This window comes from Oncorhynchus gorbuscha, linkage group LG23, assembly GCF_021184085.1.
Source record: "Oncorhynchus gorbuscha isolate QuinsamMale2020 ecotype Even-year linkage group LG23, OgorEven_v1.0, whole genome shotgun sequence".
NCBI lineage: Eukaryota > Metazoa > Chordata > Actinopteri > Salmoniformes > Salmonidae > Oncorhynchus > Oncorhynchus gorbuscha.
Window position 1 is genome coordinate 56,581,993 of NC_060195.1, and position 11,962 is coordinate 56,593,954.

General features: G+C 45.7%; 1 pseudogene; it reads left to right on the plus strand.

Annotated features, from left to right (window-relative positions):
- Positions 1-11,962, plus strand: part of LOC124011312 — a 65,749-nt pseudogene that overhangs the window by 53,508 nt on the left and 279 nt on the right.

The window sequence follows — 11,962 nt, forward strand, 5'->3', positions numbered from 1 at the left end:
CTGGGTGTGTGTGTTTTTCTCTTTCTTTTCTCTCCTCTGCTTTTGTAACGGTGCTGATTGGATTGTGTTTGACAGATATGGAGTCTGGAGAGCGGCTGGCCTCCCCCGCGCCCCCCACCGCTCGCACCTCCTCCCCTGCTGCGTCCTCCTCCTCTTCCTCCTCCTCGTCCTCCCCGGCTCCCCACTCCAAGAGCAGTCTGGCCCCCAGCCCTGCAGCCTCACTGGGATCTACCCTCAGCACCTCTGGTAAGACTGCTTCATCACTCCGTGCTGTGCATCACACACACACACACACACACACACACACACACACACACACACACACACACACACACACACACACACACACACACACACACACACACACACACACACACACACACACACGTATGGTCAACACTCTGTTAAGCTGCACATACAAATCCACAAAATCCACTATACACTTCCTAAAAATGCACACAGAGACTGGTTTATGGAGAGACTGGTTTATGGAGAGACTGGTTTATGGAGAGACTGGTTTATGGAGAGACTGGTTTATGGAGAGACTGGTTTATGGAGAGACTGGTTTATGGAGAGACTGGTTTATGGAGAGACTGGTTTATGGAGAGACTGGTTTATGGAGAGACTGGTTTATGGAGAGACTGGTTTATGGAGAGACTGGTTTACGGAGAGACTGGTTTACGGAGAGACTGGTTTACGGAGAGACTGGTTTACGGAGAGACTGGTTTACGGAGAGACTGGTTTACGGAGAGACTGGTTTACGGAGAGACTGGTTTACGGAGAGGCTGGTTTACGGAGAGGCTGGTTTACGGAGAGACTGGTTTACGGAGAGACTGGTTTACGGAGAGACTGGTTTACGGAGAGACTGGTTTACGGAGAGACTGGTTTACGGAGAGACTGGTTTACGGAGAGACTGGTTTACGGAGAGACTGGTTTACGGAGAGACTGGTTTACGGAGAGACTGGTTTACGGAGAGACTGGTTTACGGAGAGACTGGTTTACGGAGAGACTGGTTTACGGAGAGACTGGTTTACGGAGAGACTGGTTTACGGAGAGACTGGTTTACGGAGAGACTGGTTTACGGAGAGACTGGTTTACGGAGAGACTGGTTTACGGAGAGACTGGTTTACGGAGAGACTGGTTTACGGAGAGACTGGTTTACGGAGAGACTGGTTTACGGAGAGACTGGTTTACGGAGAGACTGGTTTACGGAGAGACTGGTTTACGGAGAGACTGGTTTACGGAGAGACCGGTTTACGGAGAGGCCGGTTTACATATATCTTATATTTCTATAACCACTGTCTGCACTTATAGAATAGAACAACTCCTCAATAACTAATGTCAAGGATATTAGCTGTGCACTGTGTAATGAGTGGCCTAGAAACTAAAAACCCCTCATGATTCACCTTTTAACTCAAGGTTCTCCTTTTTTTCAACACGAGGAAGGATGAGTTTAATGCATTGCTGACTCCCCCCCAGTATTAATGATGTAGTTATTGTTAGGCCTGTGAAAACACCTTTTCTCCCAGACTCAGCCTTCCTCTGACAGCTTGGGTTGCTGCTGAAAAGCTGCTTCATTAATGAAGCCCAAACAATTAGAAAGCCTCTTTTGTGTAATATGGAACACACACACACACACACACACACACACACACACACACACACACACACACACACACACACACACACACACACACACACACACACACACACACACACACACACACACACACACGTCTCCTGACAACCTCTTGCTATGTGGCTGCATCACTGATTTGTGTGTGTGTGCGTGCGTGCGTGCGTGTGTGTCTCAGGCAGTGCCTGCGTGATTTAACATGTCTGTCAGCCACTCAGTGTCTTCGTGCCAGCTCCAAACACCGAAACCCTTTCTCTGCATTCTAATTGTGTTCTCAGAGCCATTATGCAGCATGAGGAACACACACACACACACACACACACACACACACACACACACACACACACACACACACACACACACACACACACACACACACACACACACACACACACACACACAGGAGTCGACAGATCACACTGACCAGCAAATAGCATGCAAATGTAACACTGCAGTAGTTGTTGTCTCTCTTTCATGATAAGAAAAATGACAAAATAAAGCCCCCAGTATTTCTCTCTCTCCTCTCCCCCGTGTTTCTCCAATGAAGCAGCCATTAGGCCGTCTTCTCATGCATTATACATGGCCCGTATCCCTCTGCGCCATAACCTGTACTCAGATTGTCTAGATAAGTGATTTTGGGCCGAGCGTCAAGTGAAATGCTGAGAGGCTTCTAGCTCTGAAGTTGTGCCGAGCTTGATCAAGCCAAGCAAGAGTTCTTTCATATGAGACGTCTTGTTCCCGCGCGGAGCGGGAGGATGATTTATATTAATTATGAATGATCTATATATACTATACATATTATATACCTACTGATGGCAAGGGGCGGCAGGTAGCCTAGCGGTTAGAGCGTTGGGCCAGTAACAGAAAGGTTGCTGGATCGAATCCCCAAGCTGGCAAGGTAAAAATCTGTCGTTCTGCCCCTGAACAAGGCAGTTAACACACTGTTCCCTGGTAGGCCTTCATTGTAAATAAGAATTTGTTCTCAACTGACTTGCCTGGGTAAAAATGTTTTTGAAATGCTTAAGTTGAGTGCAGAGCCTCCCACCACTAGCAAATCCCCAATTGTTAGTCTACATTGTTTTAGGCCTACGAGTTGTTAGTCTACATTGTTTTAGGCCTACTAGTTGTTAGTCTACATTGTTTTAGGCCTACTAGTTGTTAGTCTACATTGTTTTAGGCCTACTAGTTGTTAGTCTACATTGTTTTAGGCCTACTAGTTGTTAGTCTACATTGTTTTAGGCCTACTAGTTGTTAGTCTACATTGTTTTAGGCCTACTAGTTGTTAGTCTACATTGTTTTAGGCCTACTAGTTGTTAGTCTACATTGTTTAGGCCTTAGTTGTTAGGCCTACTAGTTGTTAGTCTACATTGTTTTAGGCCTACTAGATGTTAGTCTACATTGTTTTAGGCCTACTAGTTGTTAGTCTACATTGTTTTAGGCCTACTAGTTGTTAGTCTACATTGTTTTAGGCCAACTAGTTGTTAGTCTACATTGTTTTAGGCCAACTAGTTGAATGGATTTTACATGTAGTTCGTTCTACCGTTATGTTTTTGTTTCATGCATTGCAGTAGTTTTTCATTTCTCCTAGCCTGATGTACAGTACTCGTTCAACACACTTTTAAAGCTATTGGAATGTGATGGAAAAGGTCAATTCATCCTCCTGCCACCTACACTAGTCACAATTAATGGAATAGCCACTCTGTGTTAATGGGACATGTGACATCAGATTCGGTAACTAGGAGCCATTTTAACAGTCATAACACTCCTCCATTGTCATATAAAAGCCGCTGGAACTATTTGTTGTTGTTGCGGTATCAGGAGATCAGAGAGAGAGGAATTCATTCAAGGTCTTTTGCCAACCTGCCAATACTACTTGAGAAAAACATTGAAGAAATCTCAGATGAGCAAGAACAGTGGTGGAATGAGATGGGGGGGGGGGGGGGGGTTAGGGTTAGGCTTGCAGTGTGTCATTGATGAGGATATCACTTTGAAAAAGCCCGGGCGCATGTAGAACTCTTTCCTACTGGGATCGGCTCACGGATGCAATTAACTTTAAATCTGTCCATGGAAATGTGATTGACTGCAACAAACAACAAATTAATCCCCCTTCGGCTAGCATCCTCCGAACACAGAGAAAAAAAAGGCCTGGCGCTTTTTTAGAATGCAGTTGTGTTTGTCAGAGAGAGTGGAGGAGGAGGGTGGAGGAGAGAGAGAGAGAGAGAGAGAGAGAGAGAGAGAGAGAGAGAGAGAGAGAGAGAGAGAGAGAGAGAGAGAGAGAGAGAGAGAGAGAGAGAGAGAGAGAGAGAGAGAGAGGATATCAGGTAATCCTGTATTTCTGCTCTGCTGCTCTCTTCTCTCCAAATTTCTGATTTAATTATTCTCCAGCTGGAAGCGCATTAATATTGAAAAGGCATTTGCAGATGTCACTCTGTTGCTCGGGGAAGGTCGGTCGAGGCGAGAGTGACAGGCGGGGTTTTGGCGGGAGGGAGACGCGACGGAAGTGGCTGCTTGCTGCTGGCCTTTCGGGGGTTATGTTTTGTATTTTCAGTCATTTGTCTCCGTATCCGCTAGCTGACTTTGGCACGGCAAGGCACTCCATATTCAGCATATTCTAATGAAGTACACAAGGTATTTCTCTCCTCTGTCGTGGGCGCAGCAGACTAGGGCCTTGAAGCCGGCTCAAAGGGCATTTTCTCATGTGTCACCACACCACTCTGCCTCTGGCACGCTGGCTGGCACTCTTTGTTTCCCTCCCCACCTCCCACTGAGCATTTCAACTCCACTTCCCACAGGCAAATAAACATTTTTATGAACCTATTATGATTTTGAAGATATCTTCCTCAATCTCCGTGGATTCCATATTACTGGTTTACAATATGGAGATAGCATTTAGGCCATTTTAGGAATCTGCCTCTAGGGAAATTACACCTTTACATTTCATTAGTCCTGAATTGCTGCTGAAAAGATGCTCCCAGTATTAGGCCTACAGTACCCTTGTGCATTTTATGATATTGTAGGTACACAGTCCGGCTTAATGTCGAAGAGTTGGAGCGTGAACCCTTTCCTCTCTTCTGTAAGTGAGAGCTTCTAATTTAAAAAACGAAAGTCTTCAGTGATAAGTCTCTCACTGTTGCCGCCTGTTATAGACCCCCCCTCAGCTCCCAGCTGAGCCCTGGACACCATATGTGAATTGATTGCCCCTCATCTATCCTCAGAGTTCGTTCTGTTAGGTGACCTAAATTGGGATACGCTTAACACCCCGACAGTCCTACAATCTAAGCTAGATGCCATCAATCTCACACACATTATCAAGGAACCCACCAGGTACAACCCAAAATCCGCAAACATGGGCACCCTCATAGATATTATCCTGACCAACTTCCAAATACACCTCTGCTGTTTTCAATCAGGTTCTCAGCGATCACTGCCTCATTGCCTGCATCTTCTATGGGTCCGCGGTCAAACGACCACCCCTCATCACGGTCAAACGCTCCCTAAAACACTTTTGCGAGCAGGTCTTTCTAATCGACTTGGCCCGGGTATCCTGGAAGGATATCGACCTCATCCCGTCAGTCAAGGATCCCTGGTCCTTCTTTAAAAGTAATTTCCTCACCGTCTTAAATAAGCAGGCCCCTTTCAAAAAATGTAGAACTAAGAACAGATAGAGAGCCCTTGGTTCACTCCAGACCTGACTGCCCTTGATAAGCATAAAACATCCTGTGGCAGACTGCAATAGCATCGAATAGTCCCCGCAATATGCAACTGTTCAGGGAAGTCAGGAACCAATACACGCAGTCAGTCAGGAAAGCAAAGGTTAGCTTTTTCAAACAGAAATTTGCATCCCGTAGCTCTTACTCCAAAAGGTTTTGGGACACTGTAAAGTCCATGGAGAATAAGAGCACCTCCTCCCAGCTGCCCACTGCACTGAGGCTAGGTAACACTGTCACCACCGATAAATACACGATAATCGAGAATTTCAAAAAGCATTTCTCTACGTCTGGCCATGCTTTCCTCCTGGCTACCCCAACCCCGGGCACCAGCTCTGCACCCCCTGTAGCTACTTGCCCAAACTTCCCCAGCGTCTCCTTCACCCAAATCTAGATAGTAGATGTTCTGAAAGAGCTGCAAAACCTGGACCCGTACAAATCAGCTGGGTTAGACAATCTGGACCCTCTCTTTCTAAAATGATCTGCCGCCATTGTTGCAATCCCTATTACCAGTCTGTTCAACCTCTCTTTCCTATCATCCGAGATCCCTAAAGATTGGAAATCTGCCACAGTCATCCCCCTCTTCAAAGGGGGGGACACTCTAGACCCAAACTGTTATAGACCTATGTCCATCCTGTCCATCCTCTAAAGTCTTCGAAAGCCAAGTTAATATACAGATCACTGACCATTTCGAACCGCACCTTCTCCATTGTGCAATCCGGTTTCCAAGCTGGTCACGGGTGCACCTCAGCCACGGTCAAGGTACTAAACGATATCATAACCGCCATCAATAAAAGATTGTACTGTGCAGCTGCCTTCATCGACCTGGCCAAGGCTTTCGACTCTGTCAATCAATCACCGTATTCTTCTCGTATTCTTACCTTGGTTTCTCAAATGACTGCCTCGCCTGGTTCACCAACTACTTCTCAGACAGAGTTCAGTGTGTCAAATCGGAGGGCCTGTTGTCCGGAATTCTGGCAGTCTCACAGGGCTCAATTCTCGGGCCGACTCTTTTCTCTGTATATATATCAACGATGTCGCTCTTGCTGCGGGTGATTCCCTGATCCACCTCTACGCAGACGACACCATTCTGTATATATTTGGCCCTTCTTTGGACACTGTGTTAACAAACCTCCAAATGAGCTTCAATGCCATACAACACTCCTTCTGTGGCCTCCAACTACTCTTAAACGCTAGTAAAATTAAATGCATGCTTTTCAACCATTCGCTGCCCACACCCGCCTGCCCGACTAGCATCACTACTCTGGACGGTTCTGACTTAGAATAAATATGTGGACAACTACAATTACCTAGGTGGCTGGCTAGACTGTAAACTCTCCTTCCAGACTCATATTAAACATCTCGAATCCAAAATTAAATCTAGAATCGGCTTTCTATTCCACAACAAAGCCTCCTTCACTCACGCCGCCAAACATACCCTAGTAAAACTGACTTACCGATCCTTGACTTCGGCGATGTCATTTACAAAATAGCCTCCAACAGTCTACTCAGCAAACTGGATGCAGTCTATCACAGTGACATCCGTTTTGTCACCAAAGCCCCACATACCACCCACCACTGCAACCTGTATGCTCTAGTGTTGGCCCTCGCTGTATGCTCTGTATGCTCTAGTCAGCTAGCACGCGCTCCAGCAGGTATATCTCACTGGTCATCCCCAAAGCCAACACCTCCTTTGGCCGCCTTTCCTTCCAGTTCTCTGTTGCCAATGACTGGAACGAATTGCAAAAATCGCTGAAGCTGGAGATTTATATTTCCCTCACTAACTTTAAACATCAGCTATCTGAGCAGCTAACCAATCGCTGCAGCTGTACATAGCCCATCTGTAAATAGCCCATCCATTCTACCGACCTCATCCCCATATTGTTTTTATTTACTTTTCTGCTCTTTTGCACACCAGTATTTCTACTTGCACATCATAATCTGCACATCTATCACTCCAGTGTTAATTTGCTAAATTGTAATTACTTGCTACTATGGCCTATTTATTGCCATACCTCCTCACTCCATTAGCACACACGGTACATACACTTTCTTTTTTCTATTGTGTTATTGACTGTATGTTTGTTTATTCCATGTGTAACTCTGTGTTGTTGTTTGTGTCACACTGCTATGCTTTATCTTGGCCAGGTCGCAGTTGTAAATGAGAACTTGTTCTCAACTAGCCTACCTGGTTAAATAAAGCTGCAATTTAAAAAAATTAAATAAAAAAAGATAATCTAATTGTAACTCAGGCTTAACCAACCAGACAGTTATGTTATTTAATATGATGTTATATGGACATTTTAATTCGATTCCCTTGATCATCTCAGCAATTTAGCCTCTACATTGTATTTTCACTTCATGCTCCCAGCATCACTATATCGTTGAATATATATAGCTGTTTTAGGGCACGCAAAATGAAAGTACTTTAGCTTAGGCCTAATTATGTTTAGTCTTTGTTTTTTTCTCTCACTTATGACAGCCAGATAGGCAGGCGCAAATGTTCTGGTTCTTTTCTGTGCGCCTCAACTCCATCATCTGATTCTGTAGAATGTGGGGGCATCACACTCACACAGCACTCACTGGGCGTGTTGTAGGTTGACATTTTCACAAGCTCGGTGAATAACACTTTACATCGCCTGTCATCACTTTTTATGCATACATATTACCTGGCTCAAAGAGAGCTAGTCTTCGCCCCGCCGCAGCCCCCCCCCCTCCCTCCCTCTACGAGCCTCTCTCTTTCTCTCTTTTTCTCACCCTTCTGTAATGGAAATTGAATTTGCATTAAATCTGCTCAGACCAAATTGCATCTGACTGTGCGAGGAGACAACGCGCTCCGGTTGCCCTGCCAGAAATGATTGTACTCAGGTTTAGGGGAAAGCTTGATGACGATCATGTTGAAGTATTCCTATTTTTTGGGGGGGGGGGGGGAGGACAATGTGCTGCTGAAATATAAATAAAAAAAGGTTTGGAGGAAAGTATTAGGAACAGGCTCTCTCAAACACCACACCACTGACATTTTGAAGGACCGCGACTCGCTTGTTATTCGGTCTACCACTGATTTAGCCTATTTGAGCTCCTTTCATTTGCGCGGTGACTGATATAATGGAGTAGCGAGGAAGGATCAGTGCTATACAGTACCTGTAGAAACACTTAAACTACACTCCCAGCTGTCCAAATGTCCCGTTGCTCAGCCCGCATCCGTTTCAAGTTTCTTGGTAGATTAAAAAAAAATCGAATACTTATGCAAATTTCTCACGTTAAATATATGTAAAAAATATATCTGCCCCTGAGGACATTCTCTTTGTAGCCTAATTTAACAAATCAGCTCCTCCTCAGAAAATATTATATGAATGGTCGACTGCTATCGCTCTTTTTGTCTTCTTCTCGCTCTCTCTCACCTACTGAAGTACAGCCTAGAACTCTCTATCTAGAACGTGCATGATGCGCATCTCCCCTCTGAGTAGTGTCTCTGTCTCAGTCACTCCGATCTGAGCTGCTCTGTTCTGTGTTTTCACAAGCATGGGTAATCCTGTCAAGCTCCAATCCAGGGCTATCTTTGTCCTTTACGCTGCCTAATGTCTTGTTGAATATACATCAAATATCATCTTACCCAGCAGAAAACCTGTAGGGGGAGTGGAGAAAACGTCATTAAACTTGAACACACAGAAGGGATGAATACCTAAGAAGCCAGCGAGTCAGGGTATTCCGAGGGCACGGCGAACCCTCGAGTCATCTCAGAATTCAATTCAGTTTATTTATACCCCAAACAGAAGCACACTGCCGATCAAATCAAACGTTATCCGTCACATGGTTTGTAAACAACAGTTGTGGACTAACAGTGATATGCTGACTCAGGGCCCTTCCCAACAACGCAGAGAGAAAGAGAATAGAGAAATAATACAACGTCAAACACGTGACAATAGAAGTAATAACAGATACACAATGAGTAATGTGACAACTGCTGATGTGACGACTGACGTCAACAGGACTTAAGAAGTACATTTGATGTATTATTATTCTTATTCTGTTGTACTGTTTGTCCATCAGGTCGTTTGTATGGGGTGATGAGCGACCAGCAGCCCTACACGTTGTCAAGTGCCTTCCCCCTGGTCAGCCACCCAGCCTTCGGCCTGTACACCACCAGCTCAGGACGCCCAGAGTTCGGAGGCCTGGGGTCGTTGGGGTCCCTGGGTTCTCTGGGGTCCTTGGGGATGTCTGCTGCCCTGGCCGCACATCCCCAGCTGGGAGCTCTGACAGGTAAGAGGAGGGGCCCGGGTGTGGGGCTTGGACAGGTGTAACATGACTCAGTCCAGGAGATTTGCTTAACCTGAGCAGCAGATGGATGAAACAGCATGACTAATCAGTATTTAAGGGTGTGCTAACTTCTAATACTCTTTAGGTGATTGTAATTGATATACCGTTCTGAACTTAGTGGATGAGACAGAATGACACTGATGTTCTCCTCCTCGTCCTCTCTCTCCATCAGAATGGTGGCGAGCAGCAGAGGCCCACAGTAGGGGGGGCAGCAGCCTTCCTCCCTCCGTTCCTGGGCCTCCCCACAATGTTCACCCCCCCACATCCAGCAGAACCACAGCCCCCTGCAAGCCCCCTCCAGGACCCCCAGCAAAAACGGACAGACCCCCAAAGGTACAGCTACGCCCATCCTTCTTTCATTGAACCCTTCAGAGTGCTTCATTCTGACCTATACAGATAATAACAACTTAGAACAAAGGTGATAATTGCGACACTTCCTGTGCTCATAAGGGGAAAATATGTATTTTATTGTACCTGTATATTGGCACAGAGTGTGAAGAAGCGTCTCACACCTGTTCAAAAGCAGCAAATGATTTTACCGCCAGGAAATAAAAGGTACCCTTAAGAGGGTGAGGTATTTAAAGCGCAACGTTCTTTTTTACCCCTCTGGCAATTGCGAGAGATGTGAATGAATTAATCATTCCTGTAAGCAGGTGGTGGAAACTGTTCACAGGGATTAAGTGAGAGGCTCCCTAGTCTCGGCAGTCTCCGGCTCCGTGATGAGATTTCTCCCGTCGAGAACCTTATAATGACTTGCAGTCTCAGTTAATGGCGTATGTGCAGGCTTTATTTCTTCTTCTCTCTATCTTTTTCTCTCTTTCTCTCTCTCTCTCTCTCTCGCTCTTTCTTTCTCACACACTCTCTCTCTCTCTCTCTTTCTCTCTCTCTTGCTCTTTCTTTCTCACACTCTCTTTTGCTCTCTGTCTCTCTCACTTGTACCCTTTCTCTCTTAATCTACTTTCTTCATTTGATGCTGCCTTCTCATTTATCTTTTATTATGTAAACCTCTCATGTTGTGCTCACGCCATGTTCAGCATGCCTAAATGAGGTACGCATTAAATCAATATTTTCGTAAGGCTTTTTATTCTCTTCCGCATTCAGAAGAACCCCAGATACTTCATCAGCGTTTTTACTCGCAATGTCTCGTTGCTTAAATGAGATTGAGATGCTGTGTAACGGTGTGCTGTGCCTCTTTCCGTGCAATTTCAGGGGTGAACGGGGCAGTGAACGGAAGTGGGGTCTCCTCCCCAACCATGCAGGGGTCTTACTCCATGAACGCGTCCCCATCCCTGGGTGCCTCCCAGGCTGTTAAGGGCCCCAACTCCAAGGCCAGGGGCCCCAGGAGCAGCCCTCACAGCCAGAGCCACACAGCAGAGCTACAGCTGGAGAAAGTACCCTGCAAACCTAAAGACAAGGTCAGCTCAATGATGTATTGGCTCTAGATCACTGATGACAACTTTGTGAAAATTATGCGCGCACTTCGACGTGGCCGGAAGCTGCGTTGTTATGATTCTCAACGCTCAGATAGCTAGCAACGATGGCAAGAAGCTGCGATGTTTTAGGTAGCTCGTTTCAGCTCGTTGTATCTTGTTATTGATACCAAGAGGTGTTTTGACGGATTCCATGTCAATGCTAATATTGCAAAAAATCGATAGTGCTCATTATACAATTGTATAATTTGGAGATTAAATATAGTTTACATGTTGTTAACAGCCTAAGCCAGCTCTGCCTGTTTTGCCCCATAGTTGTGCATTCGTTGGTTTTGTTGCTAAAAGATAACCTGTCTATAGCTATAGTAAAGCCTGAAGTATTTGACTTGGGGTCCGTTTTGGACGTTTTAAATTTTCCATTTCCAGTTTAGAAACAACAATCAAATGGTTAAAATGTACACTGAGTGCTTTATTGATTGTCAGCTCTCTGCCTTAATGCAGAAGCCCAGTAAAAAGCCAGCAGAGGTCGCTGGGGTCAGTGACAGCGAATCAGGCACTTCCTCGGACTGCTCCAGCGACGGAGCCATCAGCAGCGACCTGGAGGACCTCGGAGGGGAAGAGGACGACGACGACGATGACGACGACGATGATGATGAGGATGAGGAAGAGGAGGGAAAGAGTGAGGCGTGGAACTCTGAGAAGGAGAAGGCGAGGCGGACGAAGAAAAAAATGAAGGTACAGTGATAGTGAGTAGTACTGGTAGTGAGTAGTACTGGTAGTGAGTAGTACTGGTAGTGAGTAGTACTGGTAGTGAGTAGTACTGGTAGTGAGTAGTACTGGTAGTGTGTAGTACTGGTAGTGTGTAGTACTGA